The 14,513-nt window shown below is 39.9% G+C and overlaps 1 long non-coding RNA gene across 1 annotated transcript in view; it reads left to right on the forward strand.

The window, feature by feature from the left end:
• Window positions 1-6: 6 nt before the first annotated feature.
• Window positions 7-14,513, forward strand: part of LOC135295797 (uncharacterized) — a 120,815-nt gene continuing 106,308 nt past the window's right edge. Inside the window, exons 1-2 of the long non-coding RNA XR_010357849.1 lie at window positions 7-112; window positions 2,082-2,183. This is a non-coding gene — a long non-coding RNA (uncharacterized LOC135295797). The remainder of the gene's footprint in view (window positions 113-2,081; window positions 2,184-14,513) is intronic.

A 14,513-nucleotide genomic window follows, 5' to 3' on the forward strand; every position in this document is an offset into this window, starting at 1 on the left:
CATAACCTTGTTCTACTCTGACAGAACTGTTTCCTGCAAGAGTCTCAGTAATTCAAATGCAGCTACTCACAGGGGCTTCCCTGCCAGCTCAAACCCAGTGACCTCAATGCAGGTAGTTAGACCTGTCTCCAAACCAGCTTTGTGCCTTTTTATCGAAGAGAGGAGGGAGCTCAGTCTTTCCCACAGCTCCCTGCTTGGGCCCTGAGACTGAGCAGTACCCAGCTGCCAAGTTTTCTTCTGGCCTTTTATAATGGGCTACTTTCTCTGCCTCAGTTCCTGCAGGAACTGCCCCAGAGAGCTTCAAATCAAATAGGACTATTCCAGAATGTTTTTCCTCTTTTCCTATAAAGATCTGGTAGACCCTATTACTGTTAATATATAACATCTTTACAAAACTAGTAATCAGATTTCTAATATATCTTTGGTTCCCCTGCTCTGAGGTGCCTTTGTTCATTATGTTATACAGAAATTTGCACAGATTCAGGTGGCTGATGTTACATCTGTTCTGAAAGCATTCTTTGACGTGTTTTTTTTTTATTGCTTGTGTTTTGTAATACATAAGTTTTAGAATTCAGGCATTTCTCCTAATTTCATAATAAACATGTTTCCAAGTCTTGTGATCTACTGCTCAGAATAAATATCAGAAATTTATATAAGAGGAATGAGAAGTAATGAAGGAGATGTGTACTCAGTCCCAGACTACCAATGCTCTGAGAAAAAGCCAGACAGACAGATTTGGAAATAATCAATCTTCCAGTGCTCTTAACATTGAAGTGTATTGTAAGATATAGTGGTTGAAAGCAAACAAAATTCAAGAACTGGTCAAATTTCTGTTTTCAGTGTTTAACCACATACAGGTGTTTTATTACCTGAAAGCTCTTTGGAGGAAATTTGACCAAAATTTTCCAGAAAGCCTTATATCCCAAAATTTAGGAGCTGAGACACCCTCTTACATCTATGAGAGATGCAGGTTCCATTTTGTTTCCTTCTTGCCCTGAAATAGTTCAAATCTTTTCATGACTATTATGGGTAGGTGCTGTCTGGATTCGGATATGTCTTGGTGATTGATGTCCCTGGTCACACATGCCAAGACTGTTTATTTGTGTAATAGGCATTTGTGCTGGAGTAGGCACTGAATCCAGCCTAGTTGTGATCTGTTAGGTAAGACAGTGATTTTTCCCACATTGGCTCAGGAAATATTTGCTAACACTTGTAAATGGAAAGCATTACTAAAGAAGAAACTGATGTCTTCGAAGTGGTCCAGACATTCTCTTGAAAGTTGGAAGACCATGGTTCAACCATCCTCTGTCTACTTTATTTTCATAACAAAGCCACATTTCAATCTATGGCTGGAAAGACAAAAGTTCTACAGATTTCTATTGCTGAACATTTAAAGGTGGTAACTGGAGCTCAGTTTTTTGCTAGGAATCTGATGATTTGTCCTGAAAAATGATAGTTTTCCAAAATATGTCAGCCCAACGTTTTCCTCTTTTTAGTTGAATAAGTTAATCAATTAACTTGCACTATCTACAGTTTATTGGTGATATTTTTCAAATTGGCTAGCAGAAGAGATGCTAAGGCTTTGAAATAAGATAATCTTTAATTACTGCTTGCAAAACAAAAGAGCAATCTGTGAGGATTTTGATATCTCTGGAGGCATTTCTTTCCTCTTACATGTGGATGTTTCTAATACAAATCACCAGCACTTGATACAAGCTGTCATGAAAAGCATGGAGCATCCCTTACATAGTTTTAGATGAAGATGTGGGTTTGTCATGTAGCCAGTTCTTATCCCATACTTCATTTTGAGTCTTGATGGGATGAGATGTCTGGAAGGCATTCATGAATGACACATTTTAAAATCACTAAGTCATTTGAAGACCCATATTAAATGCACTTGCTCTTGTATTGTTTAATGCCCTTTTCACAACAATAAGGAAACTGTCATGGTCTATTACACCAAGAGGTTTCAAGGTTTTCAGCATATGTGGAACTTAATTGCTCAGTTGTGTTTGATAAGAGAAAGCCTGATCCTGGTAGGATTTAGATTTAACTTTGAAATATTTTTTTGCATCCCACAGGAAAGCAGTGACTAAGTAAAGAGGAATTTTGTGATGAGGGGGATTGGAAAGCTGGGTTGTACTACAGCTTTGGAAGAAAGTTTATCTGGTCATCTTAACTGGGTAAGTCAGTTATGATCAGCAACACTTCATGTCTGAAATTCTTATACTGAAGTAAATGCATTTTAATAAATTAACTAGCTTTGTCTAAAACCAGAAAATTTGCTGTACTGCAAAATTAAAGCCAATGACTCCTTCTCTGTCTGAGTAACTGATACCAAATTTTCAGTATAACTTGAAATCTGTGAGCCAGCAGTTTCCTATTTTGTTATACTGTAATATTTGAGAATGGTGGGGGAAAATTTATGTTTTGAACAACTTATTTTTGTACTTAGTATCGCATAGGCATTTTTTAACAAAACCCTTTCTGTTAATTAAGCCCCATTCTATTTCTGGCCTGCCTTGGTCCTTGGATGCTAAACTCCATTACAGGCAAGTAGCTGATCCACAATATTCATAATGCAGCCAGTCTCCCAGAGCTGCCACCTTGCTGTGATCTCTCTGTAGGCCTCCTTTGTATTCATTGTTCTTATTTCAAATTTATGTCTGTTTATCTGTAACCGAGATCCTCTTAGTTTTCCTAATGTTTTGCTGCAAAGAACAGAAACCTTTGGCTTCTAATGAGTATCCCTGACATGATGTCCCAGATCTGACTCCAGAATTCATGGTCCTTAAGTAATAATGGATGGGACTCTCTTTATTCTCTTTATTCTTGCTAACTTACCTGAAATCTTGCAAAGATAAAGATGAAGGATTCCATCCTGTTATTTTTTTTAAATGAGCAGTAAACACATCTCAGTGAAATTCCAGCTGAAACCACTGCCACAACTGCTTTCTTAGCCCCACTGTTGCTTTTATGCTAATGTATTTTTTTTAACATTACTTTTGCTTTGGGGCCAATATCCCAATCAGCATGACCTCTGCTATGGAGTGTATGCATTTGCTCTGCTGAGTTTCTCTCTTTCCTGGTAGTGTTGGTCTTTTTCTCCAAGCTGTGCAGACCCTCATGGTGTTGACGCTCTCTGGCCTGCATGATGTGCTCCATAGAACCCACCATCTTCTCCCAAGTTCTTGACATTGCCTTGGCTTGTGTATTCATCACAGAATGTGCAGTTTTGGTCAGCCACACAGACTGCACAGTTTTAGTGGACTCCAGAGCTGAGTCCTTTCTGCAGCAGCTCTCACAGCTGCCATGTCTTAGATGTTCCACCACATCCTCACTGTGTCCATGCCATGGTACCAGTTTTCTCTCTGCTTCAGTCTGAACTGGGGGCGATCTTTGCTTGGGCAGTTCTAGTTGCCTTGTCATGGTTAAATCTGGGATTCAGCAGTTTCATTGTTGAGCTGGATTTTCCCGATCCTGAATATTATATTTTTATCTGTGTCTCAGCCACAAAGTTGTAGAACTAACTCTCCAAATGTAGACCAGGTATAAAATCCTCAATGTTTTCACCTTCTTATTTTACTTATTTTACTTTTTAAATTTTTCCCCCTTTCTTTTTTTTTTTTTTGTGGGGAAGTGTGGGGATTGTTTTTTCATGTTTGTGAGGAGAATAGTTTACCACAAGTTACCCAGAGAAGTGGTGGGATAACTCTTCAGTCAGGTTTCAGAGTTCAACAAACTTGTTTGATTATAAATGCCATTATTCAGTGGTCATGCATAGGGACAGGGTTGGAAAGAATACTTTTATCCTGCCTAGCCTTCAGCTGTTTCTAAGATGAAGTTTGAAATAACACAGCACTCAGTTTCAGCTCTCATGCTGTGAGGTGCTTCCTAATGCAGAATGTTGAACATACTTCTAAAAGCTTCTCACTACAATCCTTGTCTTCAAATATTGACATAATTTAATTCCTTTTGTTATACAGTATTCTAATGACGTGTTGCAGACCACTGTGTTACCAACAGGACAAAGAAAGTTCAGGGCACATCCACAGTTCTGGGATGGGTCCAGTTCTGAGCTCCCAGTGAAGGAGATATGCACATGCTGGAACAAGTCCACCAAAAGGGTTCTAAGGTGGTGAAAAGATGGAACATCTGGCATTCAAGGAGGGGCTGAGAGAGCTGGAATTGTTCAACTGCAGAAGAGATGGCTCAGGGGGATCTCATACCTGATTGTATCAATACTTGATTGTGGGGACCTCCTTGTCCAGAAGAAGGCCACAGAGGGGATCAGAAGGCTGGACCATGTCTTCAAGAGACTGATTTGGGCTTTTAGCTTGGAGAAAGCTCTGGGGAGACCTTACAGCCTCTGCCAGTACCTAAAGGAGGGGCTAAAAAAGCTGGAGAGGGACTTCTTTCAAAAGCATGTAAGAATAGGACAAGGGGTAATGGCCTTAAACTAAATAAGAGTAGATCCAGATTAGATATTAGAAAAAAAAATCTTTTAAAGGGTGTTAAAGCTATGGGACATGTTGTCCAGAGAAGCTGTAGATGCTTCATCCCTGGAAGTGTTCAAGGCCAGGTTGGATGGGGCTTTAAGCAGCCTGGTGTAGTGGAAGGTGTCCCTGCCCACGTCAGGAGGATTGGAACTAGAAGGTCTTTAAGGTCCCTTCCAACCCAAACCATTTTATCATTCTTTGACTCTAAGTAAAGAAGGAAAAGCCAGACTCTTATCTGACATGAAGTGACAGGATGAGAGTCAATTGAAATTTAGCAAACCACATACAAATATGAAGTAGAATTTTTTTTCTTTTGTAATGTGAGGATGATTGAAGACTGGAACAGGCTGTCCAGAAAAGTTGTGGAATCCCCATCCTTAGCCACATTCAAAACTCATCTGGGTGTAGCCCTGAGGAACCTGCTGTAGGTGACCCTACTTTGAGCAGGGGACTTGGACAAGACAGTCTCCATACGTGCCTGCCAAATTCAACAATTCTGTTATTTGGTGAATCTCCATATGTAGTGTGTGTAAAAGAAAGGTTAAACAGTACAAAGGTGATCGTATAATTGAACCTGCACATATCCTCCTCTCAGCTACAACTGATCTGTTGCCCAGTATAAGCTAAATTAATGGAAAAATGCCATACTGTGGTCACAGGTCAGAATATTATTTCAGTAATGAAATGGTTATTAACTTTTACCCATGAGGTGCTCATATTTCACCATGGTGTGGGTCATCTACTGTACAAACACAGTTGTAATGCCCCTGTCAGGATTGCTAGCTGGCTGTTCAAGCCCATTGGAGTGACTTTAGGCAACGTGTACTTAAATTTCTGTTTAAACGTCATGGGCTGGAAATGGTAAGCACACCTCCACAGGTGGTGACACTAAACAAGCAGTATCAGTCACAGGGAGCTGATAGAGGATGGGTGTTCCCATTCTCCTGCTGGCACAGTTCCAGCTAATGGCTTGATGATAACGTGGCTCTATCTTGGCATTCAAATGCAAAATGGTCATTTCAAATTGCTCTTTTTAAAAATATTTTTTCTGGAAGTGGCATAAGCAATGCTATCCCAAATCTTGTGAAATACTTTGTGGTCAAAAGGCTGATGTATGTTTCAGCAATGCTTGGTGCAGGGGAGCTGGGACAGAGCAGCCTTCTCTCATTTGCCCTCTCTCTCCACAAGGTCATTCCAGCAGCTGACAATGACTGAAATAGAAGCAAGCTTAAGCAGTGTGGTCTTTTTGCATCCAGCTGTTCCCAGTATCTAGCTGTATCATTTGGAGATTCTGTAGGAGGCAGGGAATTCCCACACAGTCAAGTCAAAGGTAGTCTAATCTCTGTGTGCCAAAAAAATTCTGTGGAAAAAGATGGAAATGTGAGTGTGATCTGAAAGTGGATCACTTAAAAGTAGACCACTACCTGAGGAGCCATACATAAGTAAAAATGCATATACTAGAATTTCTGTGTCAATTATCTGTTAGGAGCCATTTCTGCTTTTAACGTGTCTGAATGAGAAGAAAAAACAAGGTGTAATTTCTAGTTTTGTGTTGAGAGACTTGTAGCTATCCTGCTAGGTTTTCAGAGCTGAATGTATTGAGTCACCACAAACACAAGCAGGCTGGGATTTCAGTTCCTGCCCTCCTATTTCGTATCATGCAGCTGCTGGAGCTGCAGAGCAAACAGGCAGCTGGTAGAGAGCTGTCTGCAACCAGCAGCCTCCTACATTCTGCAGGTGTTGCTGGGCAGAAGTAACCGGAGACCAGCTGGTAGCACCCACCTCCTTTCTGGAATGAATGGAGAGAACATAAATCAGCAGCACAGGAAGAATGGAGGAAATGCCTGTCTTTGCTTGGCTGTTGTGGAGCCCTGCTGTTTGCTGCTTTGGTGGGTTGGTTAGCATGGCTGAATCCAAGCTGCTAGTTCAGGACACAGTACTGATCCCTCCAGAGATCCTAAGTTTTAAACGACAAATATCTTATCAAAAAGTTAAAAAGCAAACTGAAGGTAGTGGATGGAAGTCATGTAGGTGATGTCAGTTATTTGGAGAGAAGCAATTATTCAACACTATATTCATGTGGCTGCAACATGCCAAAAGACCACAGGCATGGGAGTCAGTAATTATTGCTGTTATTCTCATTACAGGTTTGTATGGTAGGCACTATTTTCACCTGGTTCATATGAGGATTGAATAATAAACTGTAATTAGCTTATAAGCTTCACTATCTGTTCTAGATCCCTGTACTTTCTAACTAAAGACTGTAAAAAGCTAAAAATTATTTGCAGTTTTGGATGAGCTTCATGTGGACTTTTGGATATTGCAGCTGTCTCATTGTGTGTGTGCAGAGCTGTTCTCTATGGCTAGGAGATGAGACCTTTGGCATGATCTCCTATAAAAGCTTTCTTTTTTCCTCCTCTTTTAGAAGAAAAAGAATCTATCAGATCGTGGGTTCAGCTAAGGATGCCTTCATAGTTTTGAGAGGTGTTCCTTACGCTTCTCTTTCTTCTTTCTCTTGACCAGTAAGATTGTCACACCTGTATTTCCTTGCCAACTTCCTGGTTGATATGTGCATGAGATCAGCATCTAGCTTGCTTGATTTTATTTCTCATGTAGCTGTTACACAGAACCAGTCCTACTTTTTGGTCTTAACTGTCCTGGCTCAGCCCAAAAAATAAATAACATTCTTATAGCTGTTAAATTAAAGCAGAGTCATCATAAAAGCCTAATCATTACTGTAAGAAGTAGCAAGCTGCATCTTGAACTTTGAGACCATCGTTTTGGTGATTGACACTGCTATGTCAATGAAACTTAAGCATGAATGCACCATAATAATAAGAATTTTCCAACCATCTCCTTGACTCAATCAGATTGGTTATGAAATAAAACCACCCCATTTTCTCTGTTAAATACAGAAAATGTGGGAATATAAAACTCCTGATACGAGTATCTCTACCTTTTAACTATTCACTTGGAGGCTGTAAGAGTTTCTGGGAGATGCCTTAACATTGTGAGGCACTCCAGCAAAGTTAGTAGGGGCCATTTGTTGTTGAATGTGCATTTGTCTAGCAAAGCTTGGGTCTACATTACTCACAGACTTTTTAGTTCCCTTGCATTTGGGAAATGAGGAAAAAGATTTTAATTTAACAAATCTTTTTCAGATAACTGACATATGCCTTGAAGACTAATGATGCTTAAAGGGGCACATGGTGTGATTCTTGGGGGTGTCCTGTTCGGGGACAGGAGTTGAACTTGGATGATCTTTGTCGTCCCTTCCAACTCAGCATATTCTATATTTCTACGGTCAGATTAAAAGAATAAAGATGTTAATTTAAAAGAAAAAGTGTTAAATTCACAAAGGTCTGAAGAAAATTAAACTGGTGTTTTGTGTTTACAGGTAATTTAAATTTTAAAGCAAAATTGTTCCAGGGTATTTATTATTTGTACTGCACAATCATAAGGTTTTTTTTTCCTGTCACTAGCATTGCTCATGTAAAGAAAAATTACTCCTTTTGCTCTGCAGCACCTGATTCCATTAGCAAGGTGAATTTATTAGCAAAGACCCCTCAAGGAAAGTCTCAAGAATTTTGCCTTTATGAGACTGCACGACGTTGCCATGTTTCTTTCCCGTGGCGTGTTTGGTGAGCAAACAAACCTTTTGTGAGTTCATAAAGTGATCTGGTTCACACTCAGCAGAGAGACTTCAGCTTCCAAATTCTATGTGCATCTGTCTTACTGCTATTCCTAAAAATTTAAAGTCAAACTCTATTCTTGGCCACTTGTCAAAAGGTCATTGTTTAATTTTTGTACAGGAATGTAAACGTTAAGTCGGCCCTTAAGTGAATCTCAAACTGAACACCCTTTGCTTTTTCTGACTGCATCAGCTGGTATGATAAATTCAGCTCGTCTTGCAAACTGCTTTATATAGAAACCTTGCTAGATAAAATGCTTTGGATCAAGTGGAAGATACATTGTGTTGGAGTTGAATTCTGTAAAACCTTTTAACCAGTTCCAGAACAGTGCTGCTCTCCAATTTGCTTGGTTTCAGTGAAATCTGCCTTGTGTACAAGTCTCGCCCAGGATGACTCGCAGAGCTGGCGAGCAGGAATCCCTAACAGCAGTAGCCCTGGGTGTTGGTTCCCAGCTCTGTGGCACCATAGCAATTGGGAGTGGCTTTGTTTAATTAATAATCAAACTATCCTACTTGCTACTAGGGAAGTGGAGGGGGGGGGGGAGAGAGAGAGAGAGAACAAACCTACCTGTGGCATATAACAGTAATGAGGTTTAATATTACAGCAGATAAATGACAAAGGGTTTATTCTATGCATGAAGGAAGATACCCTTTTACTTTCTCTTTGTGTGTTCTATGCAAGATGGTATTGCATTCTGAATGTGTTGGAGACAGCATCCTAATGCAGGAATGCAGCTCCCAGTCAGCAAATCTGAGAGGTATGAAAGCTAATGCTGGGTTTACTCTGCTGGTTGAACAGGAGCTTGCAGCTAAATTGTACCAAAAATATTGCTGCAATTCTTCTAACAGGAAATTAATTTGATATAAAACTAAATGCAAACAAAAGCTCCACCCTACATTTTTGGGGGTTTTGTTGTATTATTCTATGTTTTCAAGATTGTCTTATTCTCCAGTTCATGCTAAGTCATGAATTTAGCAAAGATATTAATGAAAGACTCACCAACATCTCTTTGCCCATTTGCTACAGGTGCCAGGGTTGATATTTTGGAAAATATTTGGAGGCTAGAGTAGTAACACTTGTTCTTTGTTTTGGTGAAGCTATCCCTGCCCTTGGGCCAATTCATAGGCTCCGCACCATGCAACTTCAAAATAACAGTGGAGTTGGATTCAGACCACTCTTTTTTCATTCATTTGTTCATTTTAAATCTTTTTTTCTCAGTCTTCTGCAGAAGGATGAAAACCATGATTTAGCCAAGATTTTTGGAAGGGGTGACTGGGGAGCCAGGGAGTTATTTGTTGTCAACCAAACATTTTAAACAAAAAAAGTAACATCTAAAAAAAAGTGCTTGATCAAAGACTTGCATTTTTGCAAGTGTCAAGTTGTGATTTTGCAAAAAATAAGAAAAATCTGTTTGGATATGAAAAGCAATATTTTGTTCAAAATTTCTCATTGAAGTAAATATTTGTTTAGAATAAGTAATTATTTTTGCTTCACTTCCCAAAATGAGACTGTCACAGAGAATTGCTTGCAATGATTCTACTTGTGAAGATCCACAGTGTGAATAATTCTGTAAGTGAAAGCATGAGTCAGTTACAAAGTCTATGTTTTAGAAAGGACTTAACCAGTTGAACATTCTGGTGGGAGATTGGTAAGATGAAATCATTTTAATTGTAATTAGATGGTGGGGTAAGATGTAGCATAACACATGAAATTTGTAATTTTCCATAGAGTCTCCCACTCCTGGTTGAAAATCAGATAGCAGAATTTTGCCTTATAGAGTAAAATGGAGAATTTAAATGCTCCTTGAAGCGTAGAGAAGCTTTAAAAATTCTAAGAGTAAGAGATTCAAATTTTTGAAATTGCTATTCATTCAAGCTGCAACTTCAGGACAAAATGCCCCTGAAATCTGAACAATATTGGACTCAACACTTGAACCTACAACCCGGATTGCATTTTGTGTCTACCATTACTAAATTTACTTGTGACTTTCTACTAAGTCGCACTGATGTTCTTTTTGATTAGAAACACTTTGTTAAACATGTTTTAGGAGTTTAGCACTGCACAAGGACTACAGCTTTTACCATTCTGAAAGAGTTTGTTTTGGATATGAACTTGGGTCATTCCAGAGTTCTTGTGCGGCATCTTAATATGACATCTATGCTTTGAATCCCAGTTTTTCACTGGGGCTCTACCATTTATACCTCCAAAGAGGAAATCAATAACCAACTGTAAAGTTCTAAAATTATTTACATAGATCAATGCAATTATGGAACAGTGTCAGTGAAGGTGTGTTGGCAAACTGTTACTATTATAATAACAAAAGGGGAAATTTTATAAATGGAGATGTGAGAACACAGAGTGCTTGTGAGGTTGATGGAGTCCCCTGTGCCAGAGCTACTGGAGCAGTGTTGTTGTAAGTACATACAGCAGTGGAGGAATTGGCAGGTCACAGCATAGCCACACAAATGTTTGGAAAAGCTTTTCCTTTTGAGTGGTAAATCTTAGCTTATCTGATATAATACTGTGCAAAAATTGGCCTATGCTCCACTGGGGTTATTTGGGACAGAGAAGTGATCATACCGTCATTTTGACAGATGAAATGCACTGGGCTCTCCATTATGGGTAATCAGTTAACTGCTTAGCTGAGTGCCTTCATTCCTAAACTCATTTTCAGTCACTGAACTTCCCCTTTCTCCTTGGGTGAGCTTTGCCATGGTGCTGAGTAGCTGTAGCTGTTCCTTTGCTAGCTCTATGTGAAGAGTTTCACTTCTGCCAGGCACAGTTTTAAGGTTAAGCTGTCTGAGGTACAGCTTGTGTGTCATGTGTTAGTGCTCAGTGTGTTCTGGTTCCTGTCCAGTTCCTGGGGACTGGCTTTGAACAGAAGCACCAGCTTAGAGTGAGGTCTCAGCCCTCTCTCTGAATGACCTGGGGGCATGATGATGTATGTGTTGTGATTATAACTCTTGGTTTGAAAACAATGTGGTGGGACCACTTTTTGTTGCTGCCTCAAGTTTTTAAATTAATCCTTAATTCTTCCCAATTATAGTGATGTCAGTATTTCATAATCTTTAAAATACTGTCCCTGTGGCACAGAATATGGAAATATAATTCAATATAATGCAGGGGTGTAGCAGGTGTGTGTTCAGGCATCCTGAACAGGATGTGATGGCGGAAGTGTCCTGGAACTACCTTCCTCTTAATTCCTGCATTTAGCTCACTTGCAAAGCTAATTGGATATAGTCTCTTCGTGTAAGCAGTAGCTTGACTTGTACTTCTACTTTGTTTAATGACTAATCTCTTCCAATCTATATATGTTTAATCAGGAGATGACCTAGGTCAGATAATAAGTCTGCTGCAAATGTTCTATTTGCAGTATGTTGTGCTAAGCAATAGCAAATCTGTTGAGTATTCTTGTAGTGCAAATCCCTTTCAAATCACTTTTACTGATGGAGAGAAAACGTGTCAGCTTCTGAGTGGCTGCCTGCCTGTTCCTGACTGACTTGATGTTTTCAAGAAGAGTTTCAGGGAATAAATATACCCATGCTATATTTATCCATGATGGTTTCAATTTGTTAAGCCGCTGCTAATTTAAGTTGCAAAGAACTTCCTTTAGTATTAAGCAATTATTTCTAGGTTGATTAGGCTTAGATAATTTGTCCTAAATCTCAGACCTGTCCCAAATCTTGTGTACTTTTGTTGTTTACTGTTTTGATAAATGCAAATCTCTATATATCATTAAAATCTGATCCATAGATTTCAAATTGCCATGCCTGTCTGTCAAATCTACATTTAAAAAATATCTATCTATCTATCTATCTATCTATCTATCTATCTATCTATCTATCTGTCTCTGTCTGTCTGTCTATCTCTATACATATGCAGACTCCAGAAGGGGCAAAGGGTCTTGCCAGAGCAGTGATGCAGAAGGCCTCTTTTTCAATTAATATTTGGGAACAGGAAACAAGCTTCTTTCATGGTGGTCATTTTAAACATTTGATATGTACTAAGACCACTGCTCACTGTTGCAAAATTGAAAAGCCTCATGGACTTTTCTGGGTTTTTTTGTGAGGAGTGACATCAAGACTGTCTATCAGAGGGTCTTTCTATTGTGGTCATCAGGCAACCCTGCTCCTCTGTGTGAATTTATTCTGAACCAGTAATCCATGCCTGGGACTGGGGATTGGACGAATCTGCCCCTTGACAAAGGACATGCTGTCTCATTACAGTGCCTAGAATGATGTCAATGATGTGGTTGGTGCTCTCTGAGATCACTGCTTCTCTGGTGAAGGGGAGGGCAGGAGGTCAGCCCTGCCAGCCCAGCCTGAGGAATGCCTTCGTGCTGGCTCTAATTGTGCTCCTGTGGTGAGGAGCTCAGAAATGAGAGACTAAAGAACTGCACTAAGCTGCTGTGCTGGGAGGACTATTGGGAGGTTTTTTACATGGTAGCCTCTTCAACAAAGCCCCTAAATGTACCCATACTGGGGCATGGCTGTCATTCTGACCCAGGCTATTTGTTTCCTTCTTGCACGATTATTGAGGATTAATATTCTGCCTTCTTGGCCCCTGTAATATTCTGGTCTTGAGGGAGCATAGAAAACAGCTTATCCTATCAAATAAAGTAATAGGGAATGATTCTTGAATGCTTGATCATTCTTGTCACACTGTTTGACAACTCTTTTTGTGTTGTAAATGTGCAGTAAGACCTTTGATCCCTGAGCTGGTCACATTAAGTTCACTGCTCAGGCTGAGGCCCTGCTGTGCATTCAGTGAAGGGTTTGTATCTGTTGAAAAGAATGAAGGGACACAGAGTGCTTTGTGCAAACCAACCTGGGAGGATAGATGTGCTCTGGAAATCAAGTTTAAGCTGTGCCTCTGCAGAGGGAGTGGCATTGCTGTGCAGGCTGGCAGCTGCTGCAGCTGAACACAGCTTTGCCTTGCCCTGTTTGCGTAGCTGGGTGGATGCTGGAGACAAGGGGAAGGTGGACAGGAGCTTGGGCTGGTTTGCCCAGCATGCACAAGGTCCTCGATGAAACACAGGAGTCATCATGTGGTGAAAAAGGAAGAAAACTACCCTGTGCTTTCTGTGCCAAAAAGGGAGGGTGTCACTGGCAGCTCTTCCTTCCTGGATGCACATTTGTGCTGGAAGAAGAAATGAGAAGTCAGGGCGGCGATACACACGCTTACGGTGTGAACTTCCTGTAGTGTAGGAAGGGATGCTGCCCTACAAAGCCTCCCACAAAACCCTGTAGGAACGATTGCAACCACTCCTGACATGACTAACCCTGAGCGACTGCTTAGCAGAGTCCACAGTGAATAGCTGCATTGTGAAAGGCTTGGCTTACTTCTGTTCTCATAGGTGTTTCAGAAAGAGGGATCTCTAAATGAAGATAAATAGAAGCAGTAATATAATAAACCAATGACAAAGAAATGTTGAGCAACAATCAAAATTCCATGCAGGAGCTGGATGTTTGCTGTCATGGATACATGCCTCTTTCTGGGTTATTTTAATTGTGCAATAGAATTTATATTTCAGAAAAGCACAAAATTCTGTTTTGGTGAAAAAAACCATATAATACCTATAGATTTACCTAAAAACAATTATTTTAATTATAACAGTTTTTCTCTGATTGTGAAAATTCCTTTGATTTATGAATGTTACTTAGATTATATGCCCTAATGATAAAATAATTTTCTAATTGCTTGTGACAGAAATTCACTGGAGAAGTATTTCCTTATTTATACCCCATGCTGTGGAAGCTACATCCTTGACTTTTTTGATTAATTTACCGGCTCAGTTAATCCAGGTGGCCTTCTTTTGGTCATGCCCACAATTCCTTTCCTTCTTCCTTTTAGGAAGGACCAAGACATAGGCACAAACTGCCTACACAAGGAAGCTGCATGGCCTGGAAATACGAGAGAGAGAGCAATGTGTAATCCCTGTAAATGAGGAGGCTAGATTCTATAGCTCCTTCCCTAGGAAATCCATGCTGGAAAATGGCAGTTTAAAGTATCTCAGACCAGCTTCTCTTCGATGCATTTTCGTTTTCTTCCCTGGAGAAAAGAACCTATAAAGGCACATTATGCACTGTTGTTCTTTACAGCCTGCATCCCTCCATCTTCTATTAAGTAGGAGAAGACTGTACGTTACAATATTTGTCTTAAATACCTGCCAGTGATGACCCTTCCTTCCCCACACAGCCACTGACAGCTGACTCATGTTTTTTCCTAGAGAATGGCAGCCTCAAGGCTTTAGTTTTTGGCTTAATTCTGGCTCAAGTTCAGGAGAATATCATTTAAGATATACAGAGGAATTTTCAAGTGA

Source organism: Passer domesticus, chromosome 1 (assembly GCF_036417665.1).
Source record: "Passer domesticus isolate bPasDom1 chromosome 1, bPasDom1.hap1, whole genome shotgun sequence".
NCBI lineage: Eukaryota > Metazoa > Chordata > Aves > Passeriformes > Passeridae > Passer > Passer domesticus.